This window comes from Ictidomys tridecemlineatus, chromosome 12 (assembly GCF_052094955.1).
Source record: "Ictidomys tridecemlineatus isolate mIctTri1 chromosome 12, mIctTri1.hap1, whole genome shotgun sequence".
In the NCBI taxonomy this organism is placed as follows: domain Eukaryota; kingdom Metazoa; phylum Chordata; class Mammalia; order Rodentia; family Sciuridae; genus Ictidomys; species Ictidomys tridecemlineatus.
In genome coordinates this window covers 90,291,206-90,308,764 of record NC_135488.1, presented here as the reverse complement: position 1 = coordinate 90,308,764, position 17,559 = coordinate 90,291,206, and the positions used below count along the sequence as shown (strand labels likewise).

General features: G+C 40.9%; 1 long non-coding RNA gene and 1 pseudogene across 1 annotated transcript in view; both read left to right on the top strand.

The window, feature by feature from the left end:
• Nucleotides 1-4,281, top strand: part of LOC144369495 (sigma intracellular receptor 2 pseudogene) — a 34,166-nt pseudogene extending 29,885 nt beyond the window's left edge.
• Nucleotides 1-17,559, top strand: part of LOC120884894 (uncharacterized) — a 193,760-nt gene that overhangs the window by 173,699 nt on the left and 2,502 nt on the right. The window contains exon 9 of the long non-coding RNA XR_005727305.2: nucleotides 13,593-13,721. This is a non-coding gene — a long non-coding RNA (uncharacterized LOC120884894). The remainder of the gene's footprint in view (nucleotides 1-13,592; nucleotides 13,722-17,559) is intronic.

The window sequence follows — 17,559 nt, the reverse complement described above, 5'->3', positions numbered from 1 at the left end:
GGGAACAGTCACAGGAGTCCTAAAGACAGGCTAGAGGGGCCAAGATGCTCACAATCTAAAAAAGAAGTTTAAACATTACCAAATAAGGAAGAAAAAGGAACACCAAAAACCTAGAGGTGAAGTGGTAAGCCATTGTCTAAACTAGGTGGACAGAGTTGCCAGGTTGAAATTGGGGCTGAAATCAAATACAGCACAGAGGGCAGGCAGGAATGCAGTAGGGTCAGGTGAGGGGGTGAATCCTGCAGGTCTTGTGATCCTGTATGGGCAGTGTGTGGCACCTGTTAGAACGAATGTTAGAGGAATCTTAAAGTTTGCAGCTGGCCTGGCTTGCACTCTGGTTCCTTGTGCCTATCGCTGCCTGCCTATTGCTGCCAAGGTTCCAGTGAGCCTCCCCTGCCTGCTGGAGCCTGTGCTCTGTTCCATTTTCTGTTTAATAGAATTGATGTTACTCAGTGCTCCCAGGACACATGGCATTGCTCTGTTTGGCTCTCGCACTGTTTTCAACAGAAGGGGAAAAGAAAAGAGGACTGCCAACAAGGCCATTTCCTTCAACCGGTCCCACTGTGCCTCCTGCTTTTTGTGAGTGACAGGTTTGAAAGATTCTGAGTAGGAATTTTAAATTAAAATATTTTAAGTTTTCTATAATGGAATGTAGGAAACATAGAAGATCAACTCTAATTAAAATTGGCAAATGTTTGTCAAATGTCTAATATTTATTAGCATTACTTACATCCCTAACCTTATTATAAAAGTCACAGATGCAAAAATAATATAAAGTGTGGCTCCAGACTTCAAGGGCATACCCAGAAGCCATTATGACTTTCTTCTTTCTTCTTTTGTGTTGGAGCTCGAACCCAGGGCCTGGTGCATGCTAGGCGTGCACTTTATCACTGAACTACATCCTCAGCTACATCATAATACATATAGAAATGCAACTATATTATATTATGATTCATGGGTATAGATACACAATGACTTAAATCACAACAATAAACCACATGAAGAACATTTTAGTCTCACTTTCCAGCGTTAGTCTTTAAAAGAATTCTAGCTTTTTTTTCAGCTTTATTGAAGTATAAATAACAAATTGGAATTTGACATGTTTAAGGTGCACAACTTGATGTTTTGATATATGTATACATTATGAAATGATCACCACAGTCAAACAATTAACAAATCCATCACTTTGAGAGTTTCTGTTTCCTTTCTTTTTTAAATTTGTGGTAAGAACACTTAAGATCTAACCTTTTAGGCACACTCATACATTGTTGGTGGGACTGCAAATTGGTGCAGCCAATATGGAAAGAAGTATGGAGATTCCTTGGAAAACTTGCAACGAAACCACCATTTGACCCAGCTATTCCACTCCTCAGTTTATATTCAAAGGACTTAAAAACAGCGTACTACAGAGAGACAGTCACATCAATGTTTATAGCGGCACAATAGCAAAATTGTGGAACCAACCTAGTTACCTTTTAGTAGATGAATGGATAAAGAAAATGTGATATATATACACACAATGGAATATTACTCAGCATTAAAAGAGATAAAATCATGGCATTTGCACGTAAATGGATGGAGTTGGAGAATATTTTGCTAAGTGAAGTTAGCCAATCCCAAAAAACCGAATGTTTTCTCTGATATGAGGATGCTGATCCATAATGGGGATGGGCAAGAGCATGGGAAGAATGGATGAACTTTAGATAGAGCAAAGTGCGGGGAGGGTGGGGTGAGGACATGGGGGCAGGAAAGACAGTGGAATGAGAAGAACATCATTACCCTCAGTACATGAAATCAGGAATGGTGTGACTCTACTTTGTGTACAACCAGAGGCATGAAAAATTGTGTACTATAGGTGTAATATAAGTTGAAATGCATTCTGCTGTCATATATAATAAGTTAGAATAAATTTAAAAAGAAAGCAAAAAGAGAAAATGTATTATGAGTTCATGTCAATATTGTCTACTTAAATTCAGCCCTATAGGATTTTGCATTAATTAATTTTCTACTTGCATCTCTTTTTAAACTAAATGTCTTAGTTCCTAATAATGTTAACATAATTGAATTATCTATATAAACACACACATATATTCACACACAAACAGATGTTTCAAATGAACACTAGCAATATTATTACCAAATAAAAATACTTAGTAAATAATATTAGTATATATACTTAGTAAATATTATTATTGAACACTATTTAAACTTTGTTTATAGTTGTATGATTCCCTTAAGGTATAACCTATTAGGAATGTATACTTAACTACAGTGCTTTAAAGTCACACACACACACACACACACACACACACACACACACACACACACAAAGGCCTAACCTTTTAGCAAATTTCAAATATACAATAAAGTATTGTTAAATGTAGCAATCAGGGGATCCCTGTGCTGCTGGAGGGCTGGTCCGGACAAAGAGGACCTCTGCTCCCTGCCTGACTGTAGTATAGGGACTGTGATTGTCAGGTGCAGCCTTGACTCCCTGCTGGGCCTCTACTTCCTCTCCCACATCCCCATCACTCTGTTTTTGGACCTGCAGGCTGAACTGCTGTGAGAATTCTACTGGGTCAAGTTCAGAAACCTGCTGACTTGGTATGCTAAAGAGTTTAAAGACCCTCTGATGCAGATCACCCCAGTGTGGTTTAAATCCTTGTGTTTCGTGAGCTTTTGTTTCAGCTGCCTTTCTTTCACTTTGCAACATATGTCTTCTTCCAAGAAATTGCAAGTGGATCCGCATGCCTGCAATCATCTGCTCAGTTCACATCCTGACAACATTTCCATTGGGGGATTTCTCCAAAGCTAGTGGTTTCAAAGGACAAGGTCCTGAGACTTTCTATGAACGACTAACCCTTGAGCCATCTACAACCTCTACTTTCTCATTCCCCTCATACTTCTATTTTTCATGTTGAAGAACTCCTACTACAAGGGAAAAGAAAGGAAAAAAAACTGAGAAAAACAACCACTGGCTCAGAGAAGAGACGCTTACAGGGCAGTTGCCTTTTTAACCCAATACAAGAAAAACTCCTCTGGAAAAAAAAATGTAGCAATCATTGTGTATATTCGATCTCAAGAACTTACTTATTTTGCATAATTGAAACCTTTCTCTTTAACCAACATCTTATTTCCTCCCCTTATCCATTACCCCACCCCATGCTGCTTGGCCATCACCATTCTATTCTGCTTCTATGAGTTGTATTTCAGATTCCGCAGAGAAGTGAGGTCATGGAGTAGTTGTGTTTCTGTTTGGCTTATTTCACTGAGCGTAATGTTCATCCATGTGTAGATACCCAGCCTGACATGACCACAGCCATCTTGGTTGTAACCACCATTTTGCCCATCAGGTGACCTTGGCATGCCTCTCAGTCCCTGCAGGACAAACAAGGTCACTAGAATAGTCAGCTGAGTATGGTGAACCAACCACTGATATCCAGACTGTTTCTTAACTAATTTTGGTCATGTTAATAGTTTTTGAGAAGGACAGGTACATTCCAGTTGGCCATAGCCCACCTCTGTAGAGCTTAGCATATAAACCCCTTTCTTCTGCTTTGTCTATGTGAATAGGGATCCACCTATCTTGCTGCCACCAAGACACACTGCTGTCCATAAATTCCCATGAAATTGCCATTTATGCAATCCTGGTTCCATCTGCTTCTTTCTTTCATCTGATGGCATCTTAGCTTTCAGTAGCCCATTCTCATATGCTAGGACTCAGTTTTTCAGAAATGTCATGTTGTTGAGAATAGCAAGGTTTCCTTCTTTTTAAAGGATGAATAATATTTCTCTCTGTGCATAGACATACACAATTTTTTGTTTATTTGTTTTGTTGTTTTTTGCAATGCTGGGGTTTGGACTCAGGTCCTCACACATGCTAGGCAAGTGCTCTACCACTGAACTACACTTCAACCCTATGCCACATTTTAAAAGAATTCTAACTTTGAACTGTAATTTTCTGTGTGTCCTTGGAATTTTAACTAGAAATAAAAGTGTAAGTGCATACACACACACACACATACACACACACACACACAACCTATCTTGCATTACTTCCAATTCGGATCATCCATAAAGGAGGCCGATGAATAACTACTGATGGGAAGGAGGATCAGACCATATATTGTTTGGCAAATTGGATCAACCACAGAAAACTAACCTCAGACTAAGTGAACAATTTAACCTAATTTATTTTCTCATACTTCAAGGCGCTATTTAATTTTCATACCCCTGTGTTGAGTGTCCTTTCATAAAATATAGTAGTCTGCTTCTCAAAACTTCCCTGCTGGTGAAAGACATGCATTTATTTTTAAATGCATTCTTAATTTCTGGTCTATAGGAATAAACGATGCCTCTGGGAAAGAAATGTGTTGCATGGATACACTTTGCAAAGGTAAACACACAGAGGCATTCTGCTTTCTGTTAATTAATGATAGCGATGCCAAGTTTTTATAGGAAACCAATTTTGCTTTTGAACATCAGGGAGATCTTGGAGAATAAGAAATGTTTCAATTTAAGAAAATGTAGCATAGCTAAAAGTCCAAACATAACAGGTGAATTACAGTTGGTATAGAAAATTGGATGCATTAGGAATCAGCCTGTAAATACAACTGAACTCCTGAAAATATTTTCTTGAAGCTAAAGACAACTCTGAACATTGGGATTTGTTCCAGCATTTTCCCAGGAGTTGGAGTTCAGATGCATAGGCTGGGACTGTGGGAGCTGAGAGAGCCTGGAGTTGGAAGCAGACCGCTGGGTAGAACTTCGCCTTGGGCATGCAAGGGCCTGCTTGACTGGTGAGGGATCGATGTTCCCTGTCTCCAGTGGAGACTGAATATGGTCTTCTTGCAGAGTGGAAGTTTGTGCATTCTCTTGTTTTTATTCATTAGGAAGTAATTTATGAATGTTCACTAACTGTGACATGACCTCCTTGGTATATTTAAAGCAACCTAGGCCGGTGTTGTCAAAATTTCTTTGTACACACAGATGCCGCTTGTCAGCAGGAATGTGGAGTTTGACAAGGTGAGAAGCAAAGGATATGAGGCCTGAGTCACCCTGTAGAGTTCACCAGTTAACTCCTCCCAGCCTTATGCAATGGGTTTTTTCCCAGTGCTGTTCCCCTGTTGTCTCCACACTCTTTAGGCTGTATTCGGCTTGGGCTTGTGCATGGTTGTGTGCATGGAGGCATAGCTAGTGATCAAAAAATGATGAAAGTCAGGGTAATTTCTCAAAGTAAAAACACCAGTCCTGGTTTCCTGAGCCATCCCATAGGTGTCTACTGGTTGGCTTCTAGGAATCAATTCTATAAAAATACTCACATAAGTGTCCATGAATAGTTGGGCCTGGTGGTACATGCCTGTCCTCCCAGTTACTCAAAAGACTGAGGCTGGAGGATTACATGTTTGAGGTGAGCCTGGGAAGCTTAGCCAGACCCTTTCTCAAAAAAAAAAAAAAAAAAAAGTGGGGTGGGGAGTGAGGCCTGGGGATATAGCTCAGTTGGTAGAGTTTTTGCCTTGCATGCACAAGGCCCTGGGTACAATCCCCAGCACCACACACACACACACAAAAAAAAAAAAAAAAAAAAAAAATCTGGGGATGTAGCTCAGTGATAAAGTGCTTGCCTAGCATGCCAAGGCCCTGGGTTCCAGTACTGCAAAAGTAATTAATTAATGTGTCCACAAATAAGTACACAATGAGGTTAATTACAGTACATGTATACGAATTCTATCTTGGAAATCACCTGAATGGGAGAGGAATTGTATTTTTTGATGAGTTTATGCAATGGAATATCATGTAACGCATGAAAAACAGCTGGGCAGCTTTATAAGGATGCTGATGCCGGTCAGATTGCTAAGGAAAAGCAACAAATGCATTTCTGTATTTTAAGAAACTGTGTGTGGGAGTCAGTGCTACCTTTTGGAAGTGGAGTCTGAGAAGGTGAGGGAAGGGCCCTCTTTTGTCTTTCTGCATCTTTGTATTACTGGAAAGTTTGTAATTAACATGTATTACTTGTGGAGCTAAATATATATATTTGGAAAAAGAGATTAAATAATTTAAAAGTGTTTCAGTCATATTTCCCAGAGTAATCCTGGGATTACATTGTAGCCAAAAAGAACAAATCCATAATTGCAAACAGAGGTTCAATGGTAGCTCGGGGCTGTTGGATAAAACATTTCATCGGAGTCTATTTTCTGGGACGTGTGTTCTGTCTTCGGAGAGCGCGTGGGGCTATCAGTCCAAGCCGTTTATTGTTCTGGCCCCTTTTCTTCTATCAGCTTAACAATATTACCACTAATAGACTGTCACTCGTGTCCCGTTTCATAGTTTACAAGCAACGTTCACATCATGAATAATTCAAGAGACCTGTGAGCCTGTAAGGGGTACTATGACCCCCCCTTTTCAGAAAAAGGAGTTGAAGTTTCTGGAACTTCACGGAAGTGCTCCAACGACCCAGGCAGTTAGGGACGAGCTACAGGAGGAGTCAAGTAGGGATTCTATTCCCAGAGAGGCCATTACTTCCAGGTAGATCACCGATTTTCTAGGGCTCTGGTTCCTCAACTATAAAATAGAGGCTAGGGATGTTTTCTCGGTATAAAAGTACACAATTGTTTAAATAAAACTAAGTAGCCTTTCCCTACTCATTACCGTCAATTAACTTTGAAACAATTCCCTGGGCGTGTTTAAAGATATTTATACTGTGTGGACAGTGGCTGTTATCCTTTCTATTGGGATGTTTACATGGAAGGTAAAAGGCTGGGTATTGTGAGGTGACTTAAAATCTTGCAGATTGGTTAGAAAGAACCTGAGGTGATGCAGTCTTACCAATCCTGTGGTGGCCCTCCTCTTCAGGTGGCACAAGAGGAAATCGGAAAGCTTAGAGATACTGTGCATCTGTACTGGCTCAGGTGGTCATGGCCCATCAGAGGTAAACTGTTCTCTCCTGACCTTAGTAATTTCAGCTACTTATATAAGGATTCCACTTGAATTTAAAGTAGAAAGATGGTTTGGTACAGACCTAGTTGGTACAATAAATTATATGCTGAACAATTGAAAGTGCTATGTGACCGATTGGCAATGGGTCAGAGGAAAACAATTTTCCTTATAACTGACTATCACCTTATTCTACTCAATACCATCTCCCAAACAACTGAATCCTAATCTTTGGCTTATAAATAAACTTTTCACAAGCCTGTTCCCATTGGGTGATGCTTTAAGGTGTTGGTTTTAATTATTCAGATTCAGTGAAGCCAAGAAATCAGGAGATGACTGTCCCTGAAAAGAGGTTTGTTATGCTCAGTTCCCAGGGGCAGGGGACACAGCCCTCAAGGCCACATTGAGAAGTAACAGGGTCGATCCATAGGCCAAGGCAGGGAGCATGGAAAACAAGGGCCAGAGCCTCTCTTATGGTTTCCTGGGGAAGGAGTGGAGAAGGCAGGGTGAATAGGCTTGCCCTTAGCTAGCTGAAACACTTCTAGAAGGTTCCAGGGTTTAGAAGCTGTCTCCCAGTTTAAGAATCAACAGGCCTCAGGCCCAGAAGCCCCCTCTGTTGGAAGGACCCAAGTTAATTCTTTTTTTTTTTTTAAATATTTATTTATTTATTTATTTATTAGTTCTCAGCGGACACAACATCTTTGTTGGTATGTGGTGCTGAGGATCGAACCCTGTTGGTATGTGGTGCTGAGGATCGAACCCGGGCCGCACGCATGCCAGGCGAGCGCGCTACCGCTTGAGCCACATCCCCAGCCCCCAAGTTAATTCTTTAAATGTAACCGATTCTTTTCTTTCAAGGCTTCATTTGTTGCTTCAACCATCCTTCTTCCAAACCTCTTCCACTCTCCTCCCCAAATGGTGCTAATTAGTCACAGGTAGCCCAACTTCTGACGAATGGATGAATGCACCTTTCCCCTGTCATGACATCATTACCAAGAGAAAGAAATCCCAGCAACAGAGCATCAGGGACTGGGGCAGGCATCGCTCGATTTCATGCTTTCATGTGAACCTTCAGCTGGTCATGCCTAACCCCACGGTGCTCTTAACATCTTTTTTGCTTTTATTTATGGTGCCGAGAATATAAACATTCTTCAGTTTCTCCTTCCTTTTTTGTTTTTGTTGTTTTCTCCATAAAATCTTTACAACCGGTCCGCGTTCCCCTGGATTTATTAACTTGGTTCCTTTTATTTCTGCTTGTTAACCTTGATGTCTTTCCTTCCTCCTGGACAAAACAGTTCTCCCTTGTACCAACACTGCTTCCTCAGTGTCTGTGCAGAGTCCGAAGACCACCTCTGGGGTCTTGACATCTTGGGTTAGGTAATGAGGGCCAAAGCTGAATGCGCTTTGTTCTATTAAATGCCCGGTGAAAACCCATTCTGATGGCATTGAAAGGGACAAAGTCTTCACAGCTGTTTGATACAGGGAACAGCTCAGAGTTTCTGCAGAAACCTGAGCAACTCACTGGATATATCTTTGTGGTGACTGTAACAGACACAATAATTTGCACTTGGGCTTCTCCATTGCTTTCTGGAGTATCCACTGCAATAATTCTCAAACCTTTCCTACCCAGCGGCAGCGAGAGTAGTGCCTTGGGCGACAGGTGAGCGCTCAGTTAAAACAAATGCCTGAAGACAAAGGATGTGGGAAGGCCTGGAGTGCAGGAGGATCTGCTCAGACATTCCCTCTCCACCTGCCAAGCGTTTGAATTTCCCTTCTTTTGGACCCTTGGAGATGGACCAAAGAGGGGACAGGGTCAGGAAGGAGAGGAGACCGCTGTGATTCTGGGGCTACCTGTCTGAAAAAGGAAGCAGTTTAGCCATTGTATTAGTTTCCAATTGCTGCAATATCAAATTTATTATCATCCAGTTTTGTAAGTCAGAGGTTCAAAATTAGCCTCATTGAGCTAGCACCAAAGTGGTGGCAGTTCTGCATTCCTTCTGGAAGCCCTGGTGTCTTCCTTGTCTTTTCTGAAGGCTGTTTCATGCATTCAGAGCCAGCCACATTGCTGCTACTCTCTGACCTTTTTTTTTTTTTTTTAATATTTTTGTTTGTGGATGGGCACAATACCTTTATTTATTTATTTATTTTGTGGTGCTAAGGATTGAACACAGTGTGAGGCAAGTGCTCTACCACTGAGCTACAGTCCCAGCCCTCTCTGACCCTTTTTATATTGTGACAGTTCTCTCTTTCTCAGACTATCACTGGGAAAGATTCTCTGATTTTAAGAATGAATGTGATTTTGGGGCTGGGGTTGTGGCTCAGTGGTAGAGCACTTGCCTAGCATGTGTGAGGCCCTGGGTTCGATCCTTAGCACCACACACAAATAAATAAATAAAAATAAAGATATTGTGCCAACTATAACTAATATATATATATATATATATATATATATAAATTTTTTTTTAAAAAAAAGAATAATGTAGCTGTGTCCCTGTTGTATGCTCTTTTAAGGTCTTTTGGGTATAGTCCAAGAAGGGGAATAGCTGAGTCAAATGGTGGTTCCATTCCCAGCTTTCCAAGGAATCTGCATACTGCTTTCCAAATCGGCTGAACCAATTTGCAGTCCCACCAGCAATATACAAGTGTACCAGGGGAGGGGAGGGGGGATAGGAAGGGTAGCAGAATACAATAGACACTAGTATGGCCCTATGTATAAATGTGGCTGTATAATCAATGTGTTTGTACCAACTTACATTCCCACCAACAGTGTGTAAGGGTTCCCTTTTCTCTACATTTTTGCCAGATTTTTTTTATAATAGCCATTCTAACAGGGATGAGATGGAATCTCAATGTATTTTTAATTTGCATTTCCCCTGAAAACTAAAGACAAACCCTCTCTAAATTCCATTTCCACTTAGCTATTATTCTTTTTCTCTCCTTTCCTTTATGGAAAAGCTCCTTCAAAGAGTTTTCTATACCCATTGCTCCACCTTCTCCCTTCCTAGTCTATCTTGAACCCACTCTAACCAAGCTTTTGTCCCCATTACTCTGCTGAAACTTTTTTATTAAGGTCACTAGAGACCTCTGTGTTACTAAACCCAATGCTGAATTCTCACTTGTAGTCTTGCTTGACTAATCAGCAACTTTGAGACACTGATGATTGTCTCCTGTTAAAAAACACTTTATTCACTTGGCTCATGTGCTTCATGTGCTAGACCACTCCCCCTCAGTCTCTTTTGCTGGTTCCTATGATCTCTTAGACCTCGGTACATAGTAGTTTTCCATGTCTCAGTTCTTGACCTTCTTCTCTTCTCTGGGCACTCACTTCCTGGATGACATCACCGAGTCTCATGGTTGAAGTTTCTTCTATATTTGGATCCTCTTGGATCCCAAATTTATATCTTTAGTCTGAGCTTCTTCCCTAACTCTAGACTTGTATATCCAATTGCTCACTCAACACCTCCACTTGGATAACTAACAGGAATCTCAAGTTCAGTGCACCCCAAACTGACTCCTGATATTGTCCCTGCTCCAAATCTATATCTTCCATAACCTTCCCTATGTCTGTTGATGACAATTCCACCAAGTTACTTTCTTTCTCTTTTATCACACACTGTACACATTGATAAATTCTATTTCTCTCTCTCTCTCTCTCTCTCTCTCTCTCTCTCTCTCTCTCTCTCTCTCTCTGTGTGTGTGTGTGTGTGTGTGTGTGTGTGTGTGTGTGTGTGTATGAACTGGGAATTGAACCCCAGGCCTCTCATATGCCAGCCTAGTGCTCTACCACTGTCAGCTGCCTTCATTATCTCTCCAGAAACCAACCTCTTCTCCCCACTTCAATTTTGTCACCTGTTCTAGAACACTATTATCTTTCTACTAAGTATACAAATAATAAATAAGAGTTCAGGTCCTGAAGTCACACAAGGCAGGCTAGAGTCCTGGCTTTGCCACTAAAGAAGAGTATGACCTGAGCAAGTTATCACCCTCTCTGTGCTTCCCCAGTTGTAAAAAGGGGATAATAGTAGTAGTAGTAGTAGCAATAATAATAGTAATTGCAATGATTAAAGGAGAAAAAACATATAAGGTGCTTACCAGTATCTGGAAAATAGTATGTGATCAACACATGCTAGCTACATACTAATGTTCTATAAATCTATAAAAGCTCCTTAATAATAGATGGAAAGTAGTAGGCAAGAAGATCAGAGAAACCGTTTAAATACCAACTCTTTAAATACCACACACTGAGCCAGGTTGGAGAATTGTACCAAACCACCCTGACCTGTGCCTACTGCTGATGTGTTGCTTATTTTGTTCAGCTTTCATGAATAGATGAATGGCCCATTCCTAACATTTATCAATCATGTACTTTCCCCCTTTGTCTTGAGCGTAATTTCTATCTCATCTCTTCTCCAAATTTCCTTTTAGATCCCAGGAACCTCAGATAGCTTTGGTCCTGATCCTGGCTATGTCCTCAGTTGACCCCTGCTTCCCCACTTTAGGATTACATATTTACTTTGCTGTCACTACTACCAATTATAACAAAGGGACCATATAGCTGGGTCTAGTGGTGCATGCCTGTAATACCAGCAGCTTGGGAAGCTGAGGCAGGAGAATTGCAAGTCCAGGGCAAGCCTCAGCAACTTAGTGAAGCCCTAAGCAACTTAGCGAGACCTTGTCTCAAATTAAAAAGTAAAAAGAGTTGAGAATGTGACTCAGTGTTAAGTACCCCTGGTTTCAATCCCTGATACCAAAACTAAACAAAAACCAAAGGGGTGATATAAACTCAGTTAAAACTGCCATGAGAGCCATTTTAAATTCTTGTTTAATTGACACAAAGAACCTGAGCTTCTTGAAAAAAGTGGATGATATGGAAAAAGGTAAATTGCTGAATGAGAATGGAAGGAGCCAGCAATTAAAACTATGTCTATAAAATTCATGACCAAGACATCCAGCAATCTTTCAGAAAAAGAAAATTGAGTGATTAAAGAATTTCCCTAGATACCCAGAAACTGACCATTTCCATTTTGGGTTAAACTTCAGTGTCAGAAACTTCAGGAATTTGTTTTGGTTAAATACAAGGTTTCTTGGGAGAGAATCCCTTTCTGTTGTGTTTGGATTTCAGCGGGATTCATAAGGGGACATGGTGACTTGGCTGGAAAATACTAAGAGACATCTTCCCCACCGCCGGCCCCTCTCTGACTTGCCACTCACCTAGTCTGAGGCTCTCCATCACATGCAGATTGCAGATACCAAATAAATTCGGCAGATGGAACTCATACATCAAACCACCTACTTGGATTCCTTTTTGGCTACTGGTGCATTTCCTCTCTCTCACTTTTTAAATCAGCCTCATAAATCTGACCCTGACAAGGTCCTGCCTCTCCATACCTTCATTGGAGGTGAGATGGTAATTTGTCCTCAAGCTTTCATTTGCTTCTTCACCTGAGTGGCCATCAGTGCCACGTGGTGCCCATTCATTACAGGGGCTCAGGTGTGGCCGTGAGAGGTGTGTGCCAAGTCCTGCTAAACTGGTTCCTACCTCCAGAAGGACAGGATGGTTCTCCAAGCACTGGGCGCATCAGATGATTACACAGCGCCCGATGAAATCCTGGCGTGCTAGGAGCTATAAAGAACACAGCACAGTGTTAGGTATTCTGAGTATCTGGTCCCTCATTGACATCCTGACTAAGGATTACCTGAACTGAAATAATTCTTCAAGGGGTTAATCTGAATCTCGAATTGAAGACAAAAGCAGAGCTGTCCAAATGCTGAAGTAGTTGTGTTGAATTTACCCATTTCAGGGACCTCTCTCTTAATCTTTGTCCCTTGGTCTTGACAGTAAGAATCTGGAATGTGGACTCAGCTCCTATGGGCAAAGTTGGGATTCCTCCTCACTGGTGGGGAGCTGCCTTCTGTCTTTGGGGAGTTGCTTTTTTGTGTCTTGGGTTTTCCTGGGTTCTTGCCCCTTTCTCTCTGCCTTTCTTAGATGGAGTCTGTCTTGTTTTTCTCTCTCATCCAGATGCTGCCCACAGCTGGCTTAATGTCTCCCTATCCTCTCAGGATTTCCCTATTTCTTGGGGAAGGGAAGGTCCGGGCATTCTCTTTTTTCACCTAACATGATTTGTACCATAAGATGCAGTAGCTGTGGGCAGTCATTTCCCACAGAGGCCTTTCCACTGAGTCCATTTTAAAGACCTTGAGAAATGGAGATACCTTATCGCGCTCTCGCAGCTTATTTCTGCTATTCGAAAAACAGCATTAAACCCCTTTTATGGGCTCATAACAAAATAGCCTATTGAAAGAGCATAATGGTTCTTCATACTTTTGAATGCTTCATCATTTCACCAATACTACAGATGATTTATGTTTTTAGGGGCTTTACGATAGGCCTTCATACTTCTCATTAGGGCACAATCCTTGGGAGAGTAATGTTCTGTATCACATCTAGGATTACGGCCTGCAAATGTGAACTGTCTCCAAATATTATTGTAGGAGATGATAAATGTCAACAAGGACAACAGCTGTCATTTGTATATGGAGCACTTGCTACGTGCCAGCCTTCACACTCCTTATGTTGATAAGTACTTTATATTCATTATGCTTGGATTATCCTAGCATTTCCTAAGAAGGTCTTTATTATTCCAATCTCCACTTCACAGATAAGGAAACAGAGGTTTGGATAATGAAAGTCACTCCCAGAGCCCTGATCACACTGGAATTTGAACCCAAGTTTCTATGACTCCTCATCCAATCTCTATATTGTCCTGTTGTGTCATCAAAGTATATCGGTAAGCTCCCCTGTCTTGGCTCAGAGTACCTATGTTTTCTTACCTATTTTCCTTCCCTCTGTGGTACCTTCTCCTCTAATGCAGCTCTGTAATTTTCAGTGCCTCAGAACCTGAATCTCAACCTCTTAGTTTTTCCAGCTACACGTTCCCCTAGCAATCTTGTCTAGTCCCATGAATTTAATATCAATATGTGTATATCACCTGCAGGCTGACATCTCTGAAATCTAAATCATCTAGTCCAGACTGCTTCCCTTCCTCTCAGGTTCACATATCCAACTGTCTGTCCCACTGGGATTTCTGAGTGACATCTCAAACTCAACATGTCTAAAACCTTTTTTTCTGCTTCTCCTCTCAAGCACATTTCTCCTCTAGTTCTCCCCTCTCAGCACTCAAGCCAGAAACAACATGGTTCACGATTTCTCCCTTCCCTCATTGGCACTCACGGTGACTTGGTGACTTTGACCTCCATCTGCTAACTTCTCTGTTTCCATTGCTGCCTCCTGGCCCAAGTCACCCTTGTCTGCACGATTGTAATAGCCTCCTAACTGGTTTCCCTCTCACTTGCTATCCCCAGCCCTGATCCATTTTTCACATAGCAGTCTGAGTGACATTTAAAAACATTAATCAATTCATGCCCTTTCCCTGCTTAAAACTTTTCAAAGATTTTTTTTTTTTTTTTTTTTTTTTGGTACTAGGGATTGAACCCAGGGCCTTGTGCAGACAAGGCAAGCACTCTACCAATTGAGCTATATCCCCAGTCCTCAAGATTTTCTTTTGATTAAAGTCCAAACTCCATAGTATGATCTTCAAAGCCATTCATGATATGGCATCAACTCGGCTACTTCATCTCGTACCATCCCCCCCCCCCATTCACTACTCTAGCTCACAGTGAGCTCTTTTCAGTTTCTCAGTGATACAAAACTTTCTCTTACCTCAGGGCCTTTGTATTGGCTATTCTCTAGGACTGGAATACTCCCTCCCTGGCCCATGGGTGTTCAATAATGAATAAATGAGAATAGTAGATTGTCTCCTTATTTGACTAGTATAAATAATAATGTGGATAAATTGTGTCATTAATAAATGATTTGGCCATTTGTATTTATGGCATTTAAATGAGAGGGTCTTGATATAATGGACTTAAGGATCTTCTGAAGCATGTTTATGTGTTTATGTAGATGGAGTAGGACGGGGACGGTGTGGGAAGGATGTATCTAGCAGGTGATAATGGTGAATCATGCATCCTAGGAGGTTGATGTTGATCTCTGTCGTTCCAAACTTAGGTTTCTGGGTAACTAGCTCAGAGGCTTAGGTAGAAAGCAGTGGGCCTAGAATTTTCTGAGTGGCTCCAGTGCCCATGTGTGCATTCCCCAGATCCTGGTAAGAAAGAGGGGAGACACCTGGAAAGGCTGGCTTTTCTATTCACCTGGAACTGTATCACAGGGGTTGAGAACCACAGACACTGGGTATTTCAGTTCTATACAGTTTTTCTTTGGTTGTCAAACATGGTCTGAAGGAGCCCATTGGTAGGCTCCCCTGTCTTGGCTCGGGGCACCTATGTTTTCTTACCTATTTTCTATATCCCAGTTATCTGCACACATAGATGAGGTGGTGAATACAGTTAGGTATGGCAATTAATGAGCTACCATCTGCTCACACATCACACTTTGAGTGGGACTTAACATGGTTATGGGTTTCTTTGAACACTTTTTTTTTCCCCTACCATATGTGCTTAAAGGATCCAAAAAGGAAACAGCTTAATCCAGGAATGTGAAAAAGAATGGTGACATTCTGCGGTGTGTCAAGGAAATGAGAAACTTATCAGGCACCATCTATTTCAGGGGTTTTGTGGTATTTTATGGTTCCAGGCATCTAGTAAGTGACAAAATGGCACTGCCAGGATGACTACCTCATGCGTGGGGTAGAGAAGAGCACCATGGTGTAGGAGCTACCTCGAAAATTCACTTTTGGCTTTGTCTTGGACTGAGCTGACACATATAGAAAACACTCCTTTTCCTCAAGGGCCTGCCTGAGATAGCTTCTATTCCACTTGGCTTGCCCATGTTCTTTCCAATGGAAACCAATCTCACTGTACTAGATCTCCTGGTTACATTTGTTTGTTCCTCTGGGATAGCACGTATCCCAGACTGTCCCCCTGCATGGCCTTTTGCATTTCTGTTTTCCCCTTGTACTAACCTAAGCTCCCTAAAGATATAGACCATGTTTCATTCATCTTTGTATAATACAGCTGGGGCCTAGCATGATATCTTACATTGGAGGTGCTCAATATATGTTGTTGAATTAAAATAAAATTGCTTTAGAAAAACACTAAAACAATTCAGAGTGCTGACTTTAATATAAGATAGCTCAAGTATTTGCAGAAATATCATATTGTAGATAAACAATATAATTGACTATACTCTTACTTTAAATGCTAAAAAATATATATATGTGACATTATTAAGGGGAAAACCCCTCACTCTTTATGAAAACCAGTGTATGGTTTTGGCTAAACTACATAGGCTCCATAGTGGGATCCAAATATTTGAAATTTGAAAGAATATTTCTTTGAACCTTGACATTGGGACAAAGGGTAAAAGTCTCTTAGAATATTCATGGTTAGCTTAGCATAGTTATGTCAATAAATCATTTCCATAGCTCTGTGATACCTGGAGATCACATATGTGTATGTGAATGAGTGTGAGTATATGTGTGTGTGTGTGTGTGTGTGTGTGTGTGTATGCCTTTTTATAAGGAAATATTTATTTAAAGAATATTTGACTATAGAGAAATATGAGAAATATGACAGATGTCGTAAAGCACTTAGGCATTATAGTAAATGTGTTTGAAGATGGCAAAAGTATTTTGTTTTCTAAGTATTTAAACATGACCAGCACATCATTTGTAATGTTTAAATGCTATGGGAATACTGACAGTAACAAAGAAGGGCTCTAGAGTAATATAGTGAATCATTGTCTCTATCCTAGAGAGTTGGAGGCTGAAAGATGACATGATAATAGTAACATCTGAGGAAGATGCTTCTGGAAACAGTGTCCGTGATGACTACAGGGGGGGTTGGTCCCGGAATCATGGGGGTCATGGAGGAAGCTGGAGCATTAATCCAGATGTGAGGGGCATGGTGATTGTGAATCATAGAAATGTAAAGAGTGGATATATAAGACATGTCAAAGGAAAAAATCTCTAAAAAACTATATAATTCCCAAATACTGAGTTTGACAGACTTCAGTGACTCATCAACAGCATAGAAAGAGAAGTGGAGAGGGGGTAGCTAGACGGGGGGACATTGTGAGAGTTTAGTTTTGGACACATTGAGTTCAATAGAGTGAGACATCCAAATGGAAATTCCCTGGCTCTTTTCCTGTTATTTTAGGACAAGTTTGTTTTCAGAGGCATGTTCTTGGGTATTTGATCTGGAGATGGCAAAAAGAAATTTACGACAAGTGAAGAACAAGCAAAGTTGGAAAATGTCGGGGTCATTGCACAGTCAAACCTGAGACATGCCACAGTGTACCGGCTGGATATTTGATCTCTCATCTTCTTGACTCTATGGCAGGCTAAATAACTGACTGCATTCTGGCTTAGACTACTGCTTTACTCATCTGTAAATATCTAGCCTGCAGTAAGTCACTAGAATCTTTCAACTATATGACTTAAACATGTAGAAAAAATATTTTCCAATGTCCCCAAATGTTGAAGCCTTCAAATGCATATGAGGTAGACATAAAATCAAAGGGGTGTATTCTGACTGCAATGTTAATATCTCTGGTATTAGCCTCTTGGCAAAGTTTAACTCATCCTTTGAGAACTAACTCAAGAGACT